The sequence below is a fragment of the Panthera tigris genome, chromosome A1 (assembly GCF_018350195.1).
Source record: "Panthera tigris isolate Pti1 chromosome A1, P.tigris_Pti1_mat1.1, whole genome shotgun sequence".
In the NCBI taxonomy this organism is placed as follows: domain Eukaryota; kingdom Metazoa; phylum Chordata; class Mammalia; order Carnivora; family Felidae; genus Panthera; species Panthera tigris.
Genome location: NC_056660.1, coordinates 41,669,667 through 41,691,518, shown reverse-complemented (window position 1 = coordinate 41,691,518; position 21,852 = coordinate 41,669,667). Strand labels below are relative to the sequence as shown.

Here is a 21,852-nt window from a genome sequence, read left to right as displayed (position 1 = left end):
GGTTTGAATTACTGCTTAACCATTCACACACTTGCCTTGCACAAGTTACTTAACTTTTTCTAGGTTTTGTTTTTTGTTTTGGTTTGGTTTAGTTTTGTCAGTAAGCTGGCACAGTAACAGTAATAATAACACCTAATTCATAGAGTTTCCATGAAAAAATGTATATATCCTGTTTGACATAGTTTCTGGTGTAATAGCTCAATAAATAGTAGCTATTAGTTAGTCCTTGGACAGTTGAAAAGTTGTTTATATTTTTTTAAGAAAAAAGTATAGCAAAATCAGGAAATGAATAAATGCCCCCAAAGCATAATCGTTTTCTAATAACAGTGGGTCCCATCTCAGAAGATTAGGACATTTGTACTTTGTCAGCACTTAGCACATATTAAGGAAACAATCAATCAAGACATTGTTACAACATGGCAATCCTGATCCATTATTCATTTATTTTTTTAATGTTTATTTATTTATTTTGAGAGAAAGAGAGAGGGTGAGCACACGTGCATGCGAGCACAGAGGGGACGGGGGGTGGGGAGGAGGGGAGAAAGAATCCCAAGCAGGCTCCATGAGAAGCACGGAGCCGGATGCAGTGCTCAATCTCATGACTGTGAGATCATGACCTGAGCCAAAATCATGAGTCGGACTCTTAACAGACTGAGCCACCCAGGCGCCCCGATTCGTTTCTGAAATACTAGTTTTAAGGCAAAGGTCTGTATGTTAGAGCTGATTGCCCACCTTATCACGTTATCTTTTTTTGTTTTTTGTTTTTGTAAATGAGAGAAGTGGCTTTTCTCTCATGGACTAAGTCCACACTACTGCTATGAAAAAATAATAAAATGAGAAGGACATCAGCCCAGGACACAGACTAGTCATATTTTCATGAGCATTAGTAGCATAACACCAAATCCACTCTTACTTCTTTTGTAATTAACTCATACTTTGTCACCTGTTAAGTAGAAGAAAGGAATTTAGTGGTGAGTAAATGTTCAAACTCCATATTTATACTTCCATTTAGAAAGAAATACATCTGGGTTCTTATTATTCGCAGTACTTACATAGTCTATAAAGTTGCCTCAAACACTGAATTTGTGAATACCGAAATTACTCCTGGGGCAAACACAGGGCTAGATAGCCTCTACGAGGTTCTGGTCACAACATTTTAATATATCATCAGTACATAACTGTGTCGTATATGTGCTCCTATTTAAAGACATCTTATGCAATACATATTTTTGATTCATTAATATTGAACTTGTGACCAACAACGCTGTAACTCATGCTTGAACAAAGCTTATCTAACATACATATTTCCTCTGGAAGGCACATCACAGCCCTTTTGTGCTTAGGAACACTAGGCAGCACTTTATCACTATACTTGGAGTCCATTTTAAACAGCAAAATCAACAACAGAAAGCACAGATACACAAAAAAACATGGCTCTAAATAGACTGCGGGAAAAAAAAAATGCTTGTTTACAAAATGAGAGCTGAAACAGGAAGGCAGAGTGCTTACACTTTGACTTCAGCTGGGAATATGTGTGTTGGGCAACTCACATTTTTTAATCTCTGGGCATGTCCAAAGTGACCGCAAAAGTACTGTGATTAGACTTTGAGATAGCAAATAAGTTTCAGCAAGTAGGAAAATTCATAAATATGAAATATCTGAATCAATGAATAATGAGGATTGACTATACCTAAATAATCTGTATGTTTAAAAAGTTTTTTTTTTCATTACACTAGGATAACAATGGTCCAGAGATGATTTATAATAATAATAAACATTCATTGAGTAAATGTCAGCTCAGGTTCTGAATTAAGCACTTTATTTTTTATTTAACCACCTTACCTTTACTACTCTTTTACAGGTAGGAAAGTAAAGGCTTAAAGAAATAATGCCACAATGTCACAGCTAGACCTGAACTAGTCAGGATTTGAACCAGTCTGCTTGAGTCTAGAGACTACAAACTCTTAACCACTATGTCGTCCTTCTCATTATAAGGATGCAATATTCAATTGTTCACAACAGAGCAACATTCGTGACTAAAAGAAAAGCATGTTTCATTTTAGTGCTCCTTTGATCTTGGAATCTCATGTTCAAGGCTTTATTTGTTACCTTTGAACATGCTATTCAACTGTAAAATAATATTTCCCTCTTTGTATACATTATGCATCCATATTCTTATTCATATTTTTGGATATATAAATAATTTCATGTTTTTCTCTATATTTCCATTAAAAATTATTTATGGATGAGTCGTGTTTTTTTAACGTTCATTTGTGAGTCATTGAGAGCTTTCATTATTTAAACATAGTGGGTAATGTCCTGGACCAACCTCTCCGAGCCCATTTATCTCATAGTGAAACTTGACTAGCAAAAAAATAGCAATAGTACTTTTGGAATCACCTTTTATAACAATATTTCCTTGGGACAAGGGTTTCTGGGTAGAATGACAAAAATATATGTCCCCAGTTCAGTTGGTTAGATACTCATAGTCACTTGATGCCTGGAGGGTATGGAGACTCCCCCGCCTCAAAGGCATTGCTGGAAGCCTGAGAAAGGAACTGTAGGGAACTTTAGAAAATTTGGATCTGGTGAGAGAGTGAGGAGAAAAAACAACAGATGGTGATCAGAAGTTTGGGAAGAAAGAAGTAGTTGAGAATAAGGAATGAGGGGACCAGAAAGATTTCTAGTCCTTCTAAACAGACTTTCTACCAGGGGAGCCTTTTAGGGCCAGGACATCTTCCTACCTAAATAGTAACTCTTTTCACCGCTACTCCCTCTGATTTTGATGGGTAAGCTACCTTTTTCACATCTGTATTTGTTACTTCTGATCAATTTTTTCCCATCTCCCTATTATCCTGAAGAAGATAATTCTATAGACTTTCACATATATTCTTGTCCCTAAAGTTCAAAATTCACAAATAATTGAGATGTTCTTAAAATATTTAGTGTTAATAATAAAAAGATAAGCTTTTTTAAGAATTCTCTTCTTCTCCCTTCCTCTCTTTCTCCCTCTGCAATTGTTTTGTCTTTCAGATTTTAGCATAAATCAAGATTATCTAAGGGCCATGTATTTTAAAACATATAGATCCATGGATTTCACCTACAGATAGTCTGATCAAATAGGTCTGAAGTAGAGTTCAAAAATCTGCATTTTTAAAATGTGTCCCGGGTGGTTCTGATAGAGGTGATAAGGGACCACCTTGAGTCCTATGACTTAGTGTTTAAAAAGAAATGAAGTTCATACAGGGGGTTACCAAAGGATCTTTTCATACCAATATGGAAAAGTAAATGGAATCAGCATTTCAGAGATCCCAGAGAAAAGCTCTACACAACGTTTGAGTACACAGTCAGGAGCAAGAGGTTGGTAACAATGGTGCCATCTTTTGGGAAGAAGTGTTGAGAATTTGGTCTGGGAGAACTTAACTGTTCTCAGCCACAATGGGCAAGAGAAGAAAATGAAGAATAATGCAAATAAATCTTTCCTGTTCATACCTTTTCCTTGTCTCTCATTACTGGTAATTTGGCCATTAAATGCATTACCTTGATTGGGTTTAAGCAGAAAATTCAGAGAGAAATTAAGATTGGAGGAACATGACTTGCAGTACTTATGTCAAAAGATAGAGAAAAAAATGAAGATTAATTACTTTTGGTCTACCAGGTCCTATATACGGTGGCACTTTCTGGAAGGTTGTTCCTGTATTAGTAGATAAGCAATATCATCATCATCATTATTATTATAATAGGCATCATCATACATTGCTACTGTTTATTCATAATTAAGGACTGAATGTCATGGACTGAATTTTACTCCCCCCCCAAAAAAAAATTCATATATTTACCCTAAACCTCCAATGTGATTGCATTTGGAGATAGGACCTATATAGAAGTTTAATTAAAGTTAAGTGAGGTTATAAGGATAGAGCCTCAATCCAATAGGATTAGTGTTTTTTTTTTTTAAGAAGAGAGGTACATAGGAATCTCTCTCCCTCTCTCCCTCTCTCTCTCTCTCTCCCTCTCTCCCTCTCTCCCACCCCTGCCCCCGTCCCCCTCTCTCCCTGTCTTCCTCTCTCCCTGTCTCCCTCTCTCTCCCTTCATGGGCCTTGAAAAGGCCAGGTAACAGATATAGAGAGATGATGGCCATCTGCAAGCCAGGAGGAGAGCTTTCACCATAACCTGCATCAGCCAGCACCCTGATCTTGGATTTCCCAGTCTGCAGGACTATGAGAAATAAATTTCTGTTTTTAAGCTACTCAGTTCATGGTATTTTCTTGTGGCTGAAAATAAGCAAACTGAGACAAGAACCTTAATATATTCCCATTTTGTGGTCTTAGGAATTTGAAAAGAATTAGTATGATCCATTTTAGTTGAAGATTCCCAAGTCTAGAGAAGTGAGGTAACTTGTTCAAAGTCACACAACTAGTAAAAATTGTGTGTGTTTGGGCTATTAGGTGTAATTCAGTCTAACACCAGAACCTAAAATACTAGTGATAATCCGATAGATACATATAATTTGACTTTTTAATTTTTTATTATGGGCTTATCACTTGAATATTATATTTTTCTTTTAAAATAACTTTTCATCATAAGTAATTTATTTGATAAGAAATGTACCAATCCATCATTGTATAAACTTACTGTTACATGTTGAATAGAATCGTTGTCAATAAATTTATTATTATTTCTGTTTTAAAGGATTTGTGATTCTGTATGATATAGTCAGAAATTTTGCAATCTATTCAGAGGAGATTTTTTTTCCCTAATAGGTGGAAATATTTCTAGACACTAGAGCTTTTGTCGCAGACTTCAAAGGACAGTTGTCTAGGGGCAGCATGTGTTTTTAGAAGAGTTTCTCAAATGCTTTCCTGTTCTTTGTTACACTTTGTATTTTTAAGTTCTTTGAAAGTAGGTACAGTGCCTCATATTCAAAAGATGTTAGAAGAACCCAAACTAGATTTCTATTGGTTTAATTCGACATTTCTTTGAAAACATGCAAGTTGGCAGAGACAGAAGTTCCTCAAGGAGGTCCCGAATTTCAGTTCAGAAAAGACTGGTTGTCCATAGACACACTGTTTCAAAGCATTTAACACTGTGATGTAACTTGAGAAGAACACAGAGCCCACATAAGATATCTGAAAGATCAGCTGGGCGTATTTTCAAACAGAAAAATTTTCTATTAAGGTTGGCTCCCTTGTTTGAACTAAAAGTTTCTAATGTTTAAACTCAATGTACAATCAAAAGAATTTGCAATCATTGTAAATGGAAAAACCAACAAATATGTTGGCTAACCATTGGTATATAATTTCACTTAAAGAGAAGGAATCATAGGTGTTATCTTTAAGTTAAGCCTGAATAGATTTTAAAGAAATTTTTAATTTATTTAAAATAACTTCCTTGACAAAAGAAATAACTATATCTTGCTGTTTATGTCTTCTTCCTTTACTTTGCTATTTTAACTTGCATTCTAATAGTAACAAAAAATAGTCACAAAAAAAATCTAAGTTTCTGTAGTGGTGTCACTCTAACATTCTGAGCACTCAGTCCCATTTTCTGCACTTCCATTTCTACTACTGTGTTTTAGTGGCACTAAATCATTGTTTTTCCTTGGTAGGTGGTAAAATGGAAAGAATAGCTATCTCTAGGAAGGAGGGACCCCGGGATATTAAATGGCCATGAGGGACTGGCCCTCTCTTCCCTGAAGAGTGACTCAATACTGCAGGAGAACAGGTGCTGTCAGGCATTACCTAGCCTGGTCCGACCTTCTGTTTATGCGAATGTGGCAGCACCATGGTCAGCAGCAGTTCTCTGCAGTTTCTGTTCCCCCTTGTCTCCCTAGCTCTTGAAGACTTGCAGATGCTAAAAGCAGCATCACCTGGTGGCTCCTTATGTTCCCAGATTTCTTCCTACCTCATTTCTTGCTGGCAGTGAGTCCTAGTCATAATTACATAGCTCTTTGCCTCCTCCAAAGGGTTCAATCACATGCTTTCCCCTAAAGATAGATATACCTTCCGTGACTCTCTCAGAATCTGTTACCTTAAAGTACCACAGCTCCCCCATTCTGCTCATGCCTAAAGGGCATTGACAGATAAGACTTGCGATCTCTATCTGTCGTCTCTATCATCATCTATCTGTCTATATATTATATAATCCCAAATATCATATAGGTCCTTTCGGAAAGTTACATAGATACTAACCAAGTGCAAAACCATTTATCAAATCCAGTGTGCCTTAAAGAAGGCTGTCTTCAAGCTCTATTTTAATAAAACCACTGTCACTGGCATACATTGCCAATATTAAGTATACTGTCATACTGAATTGAACAAATGAATGTCATTGTATTCTTCTATATTATTTAGTGGTAGTGGTGGTAGTAGTATTGATCAAATCATAATATATAAACAAAATATTATCATGGGAGAAAATGAGTAATATTAAATCCTTAGATATCCAATTATTGTTACTTAAATAGTTGATTAAAGTGGTTACAGATGTATAATATCCCCAAAATGCTAATGTGTTAGAACTTCCAACTTAAAGGGATCACAAGTAGAAGAATATTTGGTAATGAAGTTACCATAAGCTCTTTATAACAAATGAAAGAAAATTAATTTTCTCTCCCCTTATATATTCTAGAAATTATGTCCCCAAAGTATGTAGAGTTATCTAAACTGCATACTTATGAAAAGATTGAGCTGTAGAGTACTGTTTATATTAAGCAGTTACTGACAGAGCATGAACATTTATTAATACTCCCACATTAAGCTAATTTAAATTATACATCCCAAGATCTGCTGTTATTGCTTTTTGGGGGTGAAGGTTTGATTAATGATTTTCTAGCAAGTAAATTACAATGGCCTTATTTTTTCCTTTGGTCATGTAAGACAGTAATAAAATGTGATTGGCCACTTACAGATCTCTTGCCAGGTTTCAGCATAAGCAAAGCTGAAAAATTAAATTACAGAATTTTAGAAGTATGTTAGCTGTTTTAAAGTTACAAGTGTTCCATTATTCTAAATATAGCTTATTTTTAGTAAGCTTAGTGATTTTAATATCAATTTAAAATACATCCAAAAAGGGGGATAACAGTTTCTTTCTTTCTTTCTTTCTTTCTTTCTTTCTTTCTTTCTTTCTTTCTTTCTTTCTTTCTTTCTGAAACAAATTCTTTATGGTAAAACTCATACATCTTTTTATTCAAATATGACTTGCTTTTTAGGCCCTAAATTTTGTTGATATGCCAAAATACTTATAAGATATTCGAGTACCTGGAAAACCACAGGTGGTAAGGCATCAGAGATGCTGGAGCAAACAAAACACACAAGCATAGTCACAAACTCACAAATACACACACACAGAATAATAAAGTTAAATACTTACAAGTAGAAATATACTTTATATAAATATGTAGACATGAAATAGTAAATTACTTTAAAAAGGCCTATAATAAGAGTTGAAAGAGAAAACAATGTATTATGAAATCAATTCCATTGTAGAAAAAAAACTTGAATGCTTTAAAGGAATATTTAGGTATATGAAAATAATTTTACATAAACCTTGTTTGGAGACAACATCAATACAAATCTTTTCTGAAGGCAAGAACTACTTAATAGCTTTAACGGATGAAATTTAGAAAAATGTATCATTTAGACTTTTTTTAATTTTTGTATGTGTAGTTTCTAACATTTATTTCTTTATCTGTTCAAGAGAAATGGGAGAAATGATTCACTGGAATTTTGAAATCTACTCTTAAAAATTTGTCTTGTTTATCAGGAAACAGCAGTGTGTGTGTGTGTGTGTGTGTGTGTGTGTGTATACGTGTATAAGGGATAGAGGTAGAGATGGCTGGAATGTCTATAGAAAGATCCCTTTCTTTTTCACAGCATCTCTTACTATTATAGTATTCACACAGAAAGTCAAGGAGAGGGAAAATCTACTTTAAATATTTTTGGTGGGGCATCTGGGTGACTCTTGGTTAAGTGTCTGACCCTTGATTTCAGCTCAGGTCAAGATCTCACAGTCATGAGATGGAGCCCTGCTTTGGGTTCTGCACTGGGCATATATCCTGCTTAAGATTCTTTCTCTTCCTCTGCCCCTCCCCTGATCTCTCTCTCTCTCTCTCTAAAAAAAAAAAAGTGATAATTTTACTCACTGCTTAAAAATTCTGCTTTATTGTCAGTAATATTCATATATTTTTCATAGATGGAAATTCATTTGATATAAGGGGACTCTGGCCAAGCATAGTGCTCAATAATTTGATTTGTGAACAGGAAAAGAAAAGAAATATAATAGAAAAGAAGACAAAAAAGAAAAGAAATGTAACTCTCATGGGACTATCAATATGAATCATCTTTCTACAAAGAAAGTATAAGAAAACACATAACTTTAGGTGATAGAATTATTTTCTATTTCTAGTATTTTCGGTGGGTAATAAAACAAGTTTAATACTTAGTGAAAAAAAAGGCATAAATATATTCTCTCATTCAGCAAGATTGGAATCTGCTTAATTATTTAGCAGAGTATATTAATCAACAGTAACCCACACTGGAGATTTCCTTTTATATTCAGAGGACACAAAATTAAATTTTTCTATTGAAAAGGTATTTACATATTTAGCGATACTTTCCCCAAGTTCTTTGCAAATCATTTTCTAAATATATACCCAGTGTCCTGTATTTCACTCCCAGGAAGCTTTTATACACTGCTTGTATACAAGCTGATTTTTGCTTCCCTTCCCTCAGCCCCCGCATTATCTATATGTGTTTACACGTTCACTGTAATGGCCCCAGAGGAAATATTATGGTCCATCTCATCGATAACCCATGTTTTAAATTCTCTAAATACATGGATGGCATTATCAGCTATCATTGTACTGATATTCATTTTAAGAAGTATCTAAATACATATTTATCAGCTTAATCTGTATCTTGAAAGGTCCCTAAATGTGTATTTATATGATAAAGTATACTGACACAATGCAAACTGGCCTTTTATACATTGTCATAGCTGTTTTTTTTAATTATTAAAATAAAACACAAAGCTATAGGGTACATTTAAAGTACACGTTTAGTTGTGCAACTTAAGTTTTTGTTTTTTTTTCTTTTTGGAAAATTGTTTCATAAATCTATGACAAAAGTGTATCCATGGCTTTTGGTCTCCTAACTTTTATAAGTTTCCTGGAATCAAAAATTTTGAACAAATTACATAAAAGCCAATAAAAATATAAGGAATGCTTAGGGTATTTTCTTTTTCTTTCTTTTTTTGGATTAAATTTATTATTCAAAAACATGGATATATGTAGCAGGACAAAATATCTGTTTCCAATAACAGAAACATTCATTGATATAAAATATGACTTTTAGGTAAGCTCCATTACCCAAAGAATTCCTACAGAATGGATACTCTTGATTTGCATGTTAGTAGGGTTATGTGATCTTTGAGGGACTTTTGTTCCATTTAGAGTATTTGGAGTACATTCTTTATTCTTACTTGTTTCATACTTTATCTACTGATTCAAACTAGATGGGGCACCTGGGTGGCTCAGTCGGTTAAATGTCTGACTTGGCTCAGTTCATAATCTCATGGTTCATGGGTTCAAGCCCCGCATCGGGATCTGTGCTGATAGCTCAGAGCCTGGCGCCTGCTTGGGATTCTGTGTCTCCCTCTCTCTCTGCCCCTCCCCTGCTCATTCTCTCTCTCTCTCTCTCTCTCTCTCTCTCTCTCTCTCTCTCTCTCTCTCTTAAAAATAAATAAATATTTTTAAAAAAACTAGACACAAAACTTGTGTATAATGTTGGATATGAAGAATTTGGAAACCATACTTAAATACAGAATTAAATAGTAATAGGTATATTTATGTGGATTTTTTCCCCTAAATTAACTAGACTGAGGTCTCTCATAAGGCAATCCAAGATCTTCACTCCCCCCATTACTCACCTTGTCAGTTGTGTCTCAGAAATCTGTTCTTGAAAACGTGCATTGGAAAGTCGACTACCACTGAGTGTTAGAGTCAGGTTTGTTAGTTGCACAATACATTGTGTATAACTGATGTAAATGTGGATTTTGAAGCCACAAATGCACATATATGCAAGGTACTTTCACAAAAAAGCATTTATAAGGGCACTTACTGACTTGTACCTTGATTGTACCTTCATTGAAAATCCAAGCAATGGCACTAGTTTGCATCTGACAGTCCCTTTCCTCTGAGCCTCTCCACTGACAGCTCCTCTCTGTGGCCCCAGCAACAGGCCTGGCTCATGGATCAGCACACAGGCTTGTCCAGTTGTTTCTACATTAGATTTAGTATTCTCTCTATGTCACCTAGGAAAATTGGCCCACACTTCTGTCCCTGAACAAGTGTCTGTGTCTGGGATAGAGGTGCTATTTGAAATGGTTTTTGCCCCTGCCCTCAGACTCAGGGACTGAAAGTGAAAGTGAAGAAAACGTCTCCCTATACCAAGTTTGGGATACCATTACCAAAAGAAAAGGAAGTAGATTCTGGTCTGAAAACAATGACAAATATCCACTATATGTGTCTCTAAAATTTTGGTAGGTCTAGACTCTAGTGTGTTCACAGAGAATATTGAAGTGTGTGTGTGTGTGTGTGTGTGTGTGTGTGTGTGTGCATGTATATTTGTGTATGCTTCTCTAATAGACCTGGTATTCTAGAAATTCAACTAGATCAGGCAGATATTTTTGTTAGTGATGTTAGGTGGTTTATAATATTTGGGTTTTTTCCATCTGTCTCTGTCTACATTTAAAACACAACCACTTAAAATCTCAAAGCAGTGAGATTTTAAGCAGCACTTCTACTTAATGAAGGCTTAGTCAGAATTATCTTTGCTGAGGGCACACACCTGCGTGTAGCTGGCATCTCAAACCCGGGTCTACCTGAAGTTCACTGCCGATAATAATTGATTTTCTTCCTTCAGTCAACTTAACATAGATCAAGAGTGAAGTGGCACTTGGCTACATACACAATCTCAGCAGCTGCAATTTTGCTGTTGACTGTCAAACAGAGTCCTTCTTTTACGGTTTCCTTGGAGGCTGGGCATGTTACTGAATTTAATTTTTAAGCACTGACTGATTCCTTCCTATGCATTTGAGTTTGGGAGACATCCCACACCGCCAGATCTGAAAAGAAAACCATCTCCTTTACCATCATTGAATTTGTACCTTTCCCCTTTATTAAACACTTATAATAGTATTATAATATTTCATTCTCATTACCTAAACATCGGCAGATGATATTTTATTCTTAGGTCTCAAACATCAGGATTAATAAAATGGGTAATACCAAAAAGATGTACATAAAAACCTGGTCCTATGTTGTTTTATGCTCAGATTGGAAGTAGCTTTATGCCATCCTCAGTTTAGAAAAGAGATTAAGTTTCCCTATTTCTATACTTTGAGGAAAATAAGGTATAGATAGTCTTGGGGGCTACAGTAGGTCAAAGCTCCAGTGAGACGCTTACTGTTCCTTTTGAAGGCATCATTCATTCAAAGCCTGAACACAGTAATGGAGAAAAGAGCGGGGAGAGGGGAAGAGACCATGAATTGCTCTTCCCTCTTCAATGCATGTGGCTTTAAAGAACTGGGATTTGAATCACATTAGAATTAATTTGCTATGCATACATTGAGAAAAGGAGTAAAGGAAATAAATTTTCTTTTTCCAAGATAATGTTTAAAATAAGACCCAGGTCATTGCTGAATTATTTTATAGCTGACACTGCTTTCATACATAATGGTAACTCTATGAGGATTTACTGGTTTTCAAAAACCTTATGTATAATTCTGTATAGAAACAAATTAATATAAGAGATAATTTTCAACTCTGAAGTTAAATGAAGCTACATTTGATGTTAGTAAAGTATGGCATTGTGTGCCTGGAGAAATCCATGGCAGTATTCCCATCTTATTTTTCTCCAGTGTTCTCCACTCTTAGTTTCCTAAGCCGGGAATCCCAGTTATCCTACTCTCTCCATTTCCTAACCCTCACCTAAATTGTTCTCTAATACCCAATTCCTATCTTTAGAATGTTGTGTTTTTCCCACACTGTCCTAAATGAGCCCCTAATCATATTTTATCTGAATTAATATAATGATTTTATATCTTCCCATGTAAATTTCTAGTGAGAAAAATAAAACAATAAAGAGATTTACTTCAGGAGGACTCCAGATAAAACTTCAGATCTGTGTTCACTCCTCCAACGTTGATAGCAGAGATGTGTGAGCTACAGGGTAGATCTTGGAGAGTCTCCATTAATATTTATTAAAATAATAATAATTGTTATTATTGTTGTTATTTTCCTAAATCCATATATGTGAATTTCCTAAGAAAGTGGACTGGGTGGGTTATAGATTGGGCAATTCAAATATGGCATAGTTATAAAGTTAGTTTTATTGTTTTCTTTCATTATTGTTATGAAATATGTTAATTATGAAAAGTATAGAAAAAATGTGCTGTTCTATAGAGCTCTAACATTTTATAACCTATGGCTAATTCTTAACTGTATTCCTAGATCATAACTATGTTAGAAAAAAAATACTGAATTTATTTTCAATAGCATATTATGCTGTTTTAATTTGCACTGCTTATAGTTCATTTAATTAAACATAAGAAAAACAGGCTTAGAGGGGGCAAATCACATAATTTTCATGCAGTGTACATAGTGGAAGGACTCCTGATTTTTTCCTAAGACTAAGGTGTTTGTTGGGAAGACTTTTATGTGTGCCTATATTTATGCATTGCTTATTTAGGGACCTGCAGGCTATTGTAAAACTCATTATCATAATTTTCTTCATTTTTTTTCACTTTGCTACCCTTAAAGATAGATCCCCTGTCTTTTAAACATATTTGGATCTAATCTAAATGCCTAGATTTAATCACATTGAATTTTTAAAAATAAGTTGCCTTTAAAAAAAGTAAGATATTTTTATATTAGAGTTTGCTTTTAAGCTGCTCATGAGGCAACAATTACATGAGAATTCAGACTGAGACAAGCCACTGAGGTGCTGTTTTCAGTACCCAAATCGTCTCCACCTAACAGAACATCGAGGGGTATATTTTCTTTTAACTTGACTTCATTTCTCTCTAATTAGTAGTGTGCAATGTACCATTGTGATGCCTGCTTCACCCCCTTGGTTCTTGCACCTCCCCTTGGGGATTTCCCAGCTGTTTTGCTCTCCTGTTGTAATTGAAATCGTACTTGTTCCAGCCTGTAACTGATAGTGAACCCAACCATTTTATGTTTGTCATGCAACAGATGTACAACAGAAACACTCAAAGTGGCAGATGGAAAAACTGCCCTACTAGAGTGAAATCAGATCCACTCTTATATCACAGTCCCATTCTCTCAACATTCGATGATTTTTCTCCTCCTTGCAAGTGCTTTGTTGCTGCAAACAAATCGTAGTATCTGTTGGCTATGTGGTGATTCTTCTTTAGTCTTATTACATGATTCTATATCTAGAGTAAGGGCTTCACAGAATAATGTAGACAATTTAACAAATATAATAGGGCTTTCTATAGACTTTTGTCAAGTCTGGTCACCACTATTAAAATAATTAACCTTATAGGAAAATGTCTTGTTCACGAATGAATCGAGATATTTGAATTAGCTAACTATATTTCTTAAAAAAAAAATACTTGCAAATGCAAAATGAATCTCCAAATCAACTAATTTCAATTATAATTACATCTGTAATTCAAGAATAATTCAAGTAATTCAAGAACCCTTTGCATAAAAAGAAATATTATCTTTCCAATAGAATATAAAGGACTTTTGAGTAATTGATTCCATATTATAGGATATAGTATATATTCAAAAATAGTGCTGGGTGCCTTGTAGATTGTTTGATAGGCTTTTGTGAGGATATATTAGGTCCAGAGTAGCTTAACTAGTATAGAGAGAGACAGAGCCTGGACTGAGCAGGACAGAGTCTAGGGTAATTAGCCATTTCTTAGGATGGAAAATCCTCTACAGGTGGAATAGGACATCCAATTAAAATGTCCATTAAATTAAGACTTTTTAGGTAAATATGTAATGAATATAATAAGTATCTAATGAAGTTAGATCCAGAAGGAAAAATATGGAAGTAAAATATTTGGGTAGTGGCAAATCAGGAAATAGAATGAATAACAACTTCATATTGCAAATATTCTTTTTAATTTTTAGCAGAAACTCAGCCAATCTCTGAGAATGTGAGGACCAGGCTGAGAGGGAAAAATAATTGACAAGTACTTAGGATTGTGCTAGGGTACCAATCAAGGGTCTTAGAATCCAACTCAGACCTCTGAGCCCCAGTGAGACTGCAAGGGCTCTTTAGCTAACTGAGGCAGAAAGCTGAATGAATAACTGATATTATCAGAGAGGTATTTTTGAAAAAATTATTGATGATATTATAGCCGGTGGGTTTAAGGATAGAGAAGTAAAGGCGGGAAGATGAGTTAAAGGGTTGCTTAAATAACCACATAAGATACCAGAATTGAACAGAAGACCTGGGGAGTGCCCATGACATTGAAGACATTTCAGATGTGTAATTGGCATAAGAGTCCATGAAGTGTGAAGCAAAGAAAATGTGGCAAATGGCCCAGATATCTGTAGCCTGACTGAATGGACACTGTTTTAATATTGGTAGAAGGTGGTGAGTGTGTTTGGGGAGGGGGGATGGATATTGGAGAAAAAGAGATTTGGGAGATAAAGTGAAGAAATTAGACACCTAATATCTTGAAAATTCTGTTGCTATATCTAGATTCAGTGCAAAATAATTATTTAGAGATAGGAATCTGAAGAAAAGTCAGATTAGATATACATTAAAAAGTAATGATTGCATACTAACCAGTTACACAATATTTTACATATGTTTCAGAATCTTCTATAAGAGGTCATTTTTGAACATAACTATATTGATAAATTAATAATATATTATTTTAAATGATTTTAATACCACCTTTCCCTTGAAATAACTTATGTTTATACAAAATGTATTAGAAAGGAAAATGGTTAAAATCTCATTATTATATTTTGCAGTTTATGAAAGCACAGATTGGATTATCATTAGAAGAGCTAGTTTCCTTGCACCAATTTAAAATTTATTTGCAGTTCCTTTCTTTTTGTTCTGAATTATTCAAATAGCTGACGTTATTTTTAAAGTGATCACTTCTCCCTTTTGAATAAAAGTCTGTTACTAGAGATTAGTGCCTCATACATTATAAACAGAACAGACAAATGAGCTGCTCTAAATAATTGTAGTATATCATGTTTTCCTTTTAAGTGAAAAAAAGAGTAGAAACATGGCACTTATATTTAGCTATGTTTGTAATAAGACATGGCTATAAACTCATAGATTTTATTTCAATTGTAATATTAAAATGCAAACATTCACATGGGTTTTTATGTACTATAGTTTTTCATGCTAGCAAGAAAAATTGTGTTAATATTGGTTCAATTTTAATGAAGCAGAACAAAAGGTTGTAAAATCTATCAAATACATTTTAGCTATTAATATCAGAGCAAGGTTTCTCTATTGAAAGCCTGGCTAAATTTTACATTATTCTTAAGTTATCTGTGAACATGTAATAATTTATTTTATTTACAATAAATTCAGAATTTACTTTTTTCCAAATCAACACATCAAAAATGTGTTCTTTTAAAAATGTGAATATTTTTGAAGATTAAATTAAATTAAATACTTTTATAAACATAAAATTTGAAAGTCCATGGTACTGCTGAGTTTATTTTACTAGTCTACATATCTCAAATGGTCGAAGTGTAGCTAGAGAAGATCTTTAAAGGAGAAAATGTAAATGGCTTTCTGGTTGGACTCTAGTGAGGTTGTCGAGATTCACAGAAGACTGAAAGATGAGAAAAGATAATGTGGAATGAAATATATGTTCTGTAACATGAATATATATTTAGAAACCTGGAAGTAATGGTAATGAGTACAAAACTGGAAAATTTGGCACAGTGGATTAATCTCATTTTTAATTTTTTATGCTTTAATTTTAATTTTTGATGTTTAATTTTTTCTTTTATGTTCAGTGAAAATCAAGTATTCAGTTTCATTCACACCATCTTCCAATTGCTATGCACTTTCTGGCACTGATTAAAATGGGAGAGGAAGAAGCTCTTGGTGTTAATTCCCATGGGTGTGTATTTGGCAGTCTTGTGGTATAACTCTTATCTATTTCCTGGGGATTGCCTTTATTTTCTTAAAGCTTATTTGATGAAAATATTACCAAACCTCATAGCTACACAAAGATGGCTTAGAAGGTTGCTATTTCTAGACAAAGTCATTGAATCATAAAAATTTGAGACGTGGAATACTTGGGACATATTTTTCGTAGCCTTTGGAGCAGGGCAAAAATTGAAGAAAGGTTTCTGTCCACTACATAGTTTGTTTTCCTCGTTCCCTTACCAACTAGTTGATTTGGAAAAAGGAAGCAGAACAGAATCAGAACAAGAAATAAAGAAAGGGAGGCAGAAGAGGCTTAAAAATGGCAGGGTGTTCAAAAGGAGTTCAGCTAGGTGAGGGACAGAGGAATGCAGTGATTCTCTAAGCATGGTCTTTGGAGCCACTTATTTTTGCCTCATTTTGTTCAGATCAGTTGAGTTCTCTATCCGTCACTTTCCTCCTCTATAAAATGAAGCCACTAGCAACAGCATGTTAGTTCATGAGAATTAGGTGACTTACTATGTATGAAACATTTGGGAAAAGACCTGACATACTGAAATTGCTGGGTGAGCATTTGTTAAATACAAAGTAAAGGGAAACTCAAAAGGCTATTTGCTTTTGAGAGATTTTGGAATTAAGGCAGACAAAAAATTAAAACATGTACCCTAAACAGTACTTCAAGAATATTAGCTGGGCAGTTGACCTTCATAATTTTGGTATCTCTTGTGGCCTAGCAATTCCATCCATGGGTACACACGCCAAGGAAATCCTCACGGTTTCAATACAGGTGGCTCCATGCATTAATGAGAATGCTAATCGCTAGTGCTTGCTTGGGTACTTAGTATGTGCCGAAGTCTTTTGTGAGCAGTTTTTGTACATTAACACATTTACCCCTCGGCCAGCTGTTATGAGTAGACTGTTTTATAGGGGAAGTATTGAGGCCCAGAAAAATGACTTGTTGAAGGTCACACACCTAGTCCATCAGGGATGCGAAATTCAAGCCAAGACAATCTGACCTGGAGTCTGGTTTTTACCTATCAGTCATAGAAAATGGAATGTCAGACACAGGGAAAGCCACTGACGGATTCATTCAGAAACGTTTACTCACAGTCCACAAAGGGCCAGAAAATAGATATGCCAATGAAGCAAAAATGCAGGGTTGGAGAGGATGGTATTCCCAATCTCAAAAAGCTCAGCTTTTCTTGGATGAGACAGACACATAAGCAAGAATTACCATTTAGTGAAGTAAGTGCTGAAGGTGCACAGAAAATAGAGTTAACTTTTGTCCTTTTGTGTGGGGTTCAGGTAAAGACATAGTAGAGAAAGGAGACTGAATGGAATCGCTAAGGTCAAGAAGTTTGATAGGTACCAGGATGGCTTTCCAAACAAAAGAACATCTTTTAAAAAATCATATGAAAATGATATTTAAGTGTGAAAGGAGTGAGATAAAAGGACAATCTGTAAAATTTGCATAACATAAAAAAGTCGTCAAATTTAAGTAGGCTATTGATAAGAAGATCCCACATCAGATTTTCATTCTCTTTTATTCCTAAGAAATGTAGAGCCAAAAATAGGGGCCAAAGGTATAAGAGAACCAGCTCTGCATTTTCAACTTCAGGGTTCCTTACTGTTCCCACTGTTCCTTCAGTGAACAATATCAAATTCAAACAAATACAGTTTCTTTCAACTCTGTTTCTCCATGTGACTAAATGTACTGTCACTTTTGTTTCTATCTATTCTGTACCCAGCTGCTGTTTTCTTTGTTTCTGATGTTTCAACTCACTTAACATTACTTTTTTGCTCAAACCTCAGTATTTCTTACACCTGGAAAAAGAAATGCTGGTTCTTGTATTTTTCAAATTCATAGTGCTTTTGATTTTCCACTTCTATCCCCAATTAGATGTCTAAGGTCATATTTTAAGCTTTTTTCCTCCTTGCTTTTTATAATTTGAGTAAATTGCTTTTTTGTCCTTAAAAATCTGTTAATAAGTATATGAACTGGGGAGAGGATAATCCCTTTCAAATTTAAAATATAAGATTGTTACCTAATATTTCTGTATAAAAGAAATAATGCCCACTGATTTTAAAATCATTATTTAAATGTACATAGGCTAGGGTTCTAATGCAAAAAATATCTGCTGTGATGGTTAGGAGGAAAACAAATTTCGTAGCATGATAACAAACCCTCAGAGTAACATTAACTCAGCATCTCACGCAGATTCGGTGGGAAGAATGGAACTGCAGATCATCCATCACTTTTGTATCATGACCTCTGCTGAATCTGCTAGCAAAGTCTGTGTTATTGAATCACAATGACAGACCAAATACAAATGTCACGACTTTGCTGTGTTCCCTGGGTCTTGCCACATCACCATCACCATTTTATATTCCCTTCCTGGGGATGCTTGGGAAGATTTAGAGGCTTTCAACCTAATCTGACTGGCTCCACGCAAACACCTGGAGCTTTGCCAAGAGCCGAGCCCGATTATGTCAACAAGACGTCTCCGTCCACAGGGGACCTCCAGACGGGTATGCAGGAGCTCTGGGAACTGCCATGAATTAGCTTCATATGCTCCAAGAGGCAATTTCCTATAAAAACAAACTTCAAAAGCTGCCAGAGGAAATCGTTTCCCATTGGAACTGGGCCTAGCTGGCGATTGTCTTTAGCAACTGTGCCCTAAATACACTTGGTAGTCAGTCCTCAGGACATACCATGCTTAGCACTTGGACTTCAGTTTCAAGACAGAACCAAAGCCCAATTAACACGGCGCAGGTCAAAACACTCCTGTAAGAAATGTGGAGCGCTGTTCAGCACCTGATTATTTAAGTTATTGTTTTCAAGTTTAAAAGTAAGCTTGCCAAACAGATATTTTCTGATTTCGACTTGAAGAGGGTTGCTCCTATAACTTGAAAGAGGTCATTCTATTAAACATTCTATTAAACATAGCATCCAGATTAAGCAAAGCACCAAGTACTCCTCAGTTCATTAGTCTTTTGCTAAAGTGTTAAATGGAACAGTGGGAAGCTTCACTTACAGGTATGTTTAACTATTAGTGGCATTTAACTTAAGACTTATGCATTTTGATTCTTTGTTCTATTCTTTCCGAAGAGTGTTCTAACTGAAAGACCACCAGGAAGCTTAACTCTTAGATTCCCCAACGTGCTATGAATTTGTCATCTTAACAGCAGTTGGTTGGTGTTCAATAGCTAATTATACAAGCAGCACAATATACTGACTTTTTGAATGACCTGTAAAGCAAACACCTAGAGTTTGCAATGATTCTAGTGTTCTTCTGGGCTTTTACAAAATTTAGAAATACCCGTAAATTGTAATTTTGGGTATGGTTTTATAATATATATGCATCCAAGAGTGCATAAACATTTAGATTATTAGGCATATAGAAATTATATTCAGGATAGTGAATTGGCAAATGTGTGTTAAGGGGATACCAGAACATAAAGACTATGTGGAAATAAAGAATTCCATATTAATGCAAAGGAATGGATTTGTAAAAGCTGAGTTTTTTTCACTTTACCACAAGGTAGAATAGGTATTCTTTTCTTCCATAGAAAAACATATTTTGGTAGTGGTTTTACTGAACTTAAGTATGTTAGCTAATTTTCAGCTATTTAAACAGGACAAAGTGGAGACACCTGGGTGACTCAGTGGGCTAAACATCTGACTTAGGCTCATCATGATCTTGCAGTTTGTGACTTTGAGCCCCAAGTCAGGCTCTGTGCTGACAGTTCAGAGCCTGGAACCTGCTACAGATTCTGTGTCTCCCTCTCTCTCTGCCCCCTCCCCCACTCATACTCAGTCTTTCCCTCTCTCTGTCTCTCTCACAAATAAATAAACATTAAAAATTTAAAAAAACAAACAAACAATACAAGGTGAAACTAGTCATGGTTAGGTCATTTCTGTTACTAATCACCTATTCTATTTTCATACACAACCAAGGAAGAATTTGTTCAAATTTCAAGTTTACAAAAATGGTTCTCTGTAAAAGGCCTACTCTGCAAACATTATCAGATACCAGTTCCCTTACACAATTGTGACCTCTTTTCTATATGAAATTGCTAACTTAAACTAAAAACTATATGTAGAAATAGGGAGGAATGTTACAATCATTTATTCATTCATCTATTAAAAATCATCAAACATGTACCCCAGTTAAAATAATGTTCCTGGCTGTTTGAGGAATACAAAGATAAGAAACAGTGCCTACCTTCAATGTGGTCGTATTTCCCTAATAGGAAGGACAGGTACACAGTAGGTAAAGAAAGAAAAGAAAAAAAAAAAAAAAGACAACAAAAAACAGAATTTGATGCTGGCCACAAGAAGGAAAATAATGTGAGAGGAAGATGAGAGTATGATTCCCGTGGCCTTGAGATGGAGAGAGGATCAGCCAGGATGTTAAGGGGGAGTTGGCATTTCCAACGATGCCCACAAGCAGAAGTTATACTTCTAAAAATATGAGTAAAGGAAGGAGAAAAGTCAACAGGATTAGTATGGTCAAGATAAGACCTGGGCTCCAGGGAGGGGTTTCACTTTAGTTTTGTTAGAAAGAAGAAAGAAAGAAAGAAGATGGGCGTATTCTCTGTTACTGTGAGGAATCAGTAAGGAGCATCACAGCTCTCTTTGGGGTAGTTTACCAAGTATTAAGGTGTAGGATTGTTGGGAAAGGAAAGATCGATAAGCTGGGACACTGCTTGGTGAAGTGTTTGATTTAAAATAAGGGCACCGTGAATGAAAAGAAACACTTTGAGATGCAAAAAGACTTGATAACTCATTCTTTTATGGTGTGAAGAGGCAGGGCATTCAGATCTTGACCAGAGGGACTTAGAGCTTATTGGTTCCATCAACTAGCTTAAGGACAAGAGGAAGGATACTGATGGCCTTAGAAATAAACTCAGCGCTATGCATGATTAGTGTAGTGCTGATATATCCTCCAGTGGCTTAAAGACCTTGGGAAAGGGGCCAGGACCAGTGAAACATTGGGTAGTCATCTGATTTGAGCTAATGTTTAAACATCTCTGAGTTGATAATAACAGCTGTTTTATAAGATAACAATCATGAGAAAAAAATACATTTTTAATTTTATTTGATTAAACATTTGGGAAAAGGATTTAGGTATTATAACCTAAATTTAACCAAATGGGATCATCCTATATTGAGACTGAGAAATGAATAACCATTACTCGTATCTATATATACTCATTCATGTATGGCACATACTAAATATAAACATATATCAGTATATGTGAAAACTATTTCTATAGATTTGATTTTGCATAAATGTCTATGAAACATTAGTAATTAGAACTTATCATTTAAGGTAAAGCTTAGGGGAAAACATGGTATTATAGTGAGTTTAGATTTTTGCAAGGTGTTTTAAATACTATTGAATCCAATCATTCTAATTCTGTTTTAGTTGTTAGTCACCTTTAAATACACTAAATTGTATATAAAATGTATATGCTCTAAGTTTATGGTACGTTTTACTTTTTGAATATGATCAGACATGAACAATTTTTATTTATGATCTTTAAAGAATGATTTGTGTCTTGGGTTAGATTGTGTTCTTCTCAGCCAGCTGTGCTCCTATACCCTTTGTGTACCGTTATTGTAGCAAACAGAATTTTTTTTTTTGAGGTCGTTGATCAGTTACTGTCATCCTTTAACTCT

General features: G+C 35.0%; 1 protein-coding gene across 7 annotated transcripts in view; it reads left to right on the top strand.

The window, feature by feature from the left end:
* PCDH9 (protocadherin 9) overlaps positions 1–21,852 on the top strand; it is a 922,428-nt gene that overhangs the window by 390,363 nt on the left and 510,213 nt on the right. The gene's annotated exons all lie outside the window — the stretch shown is intronic.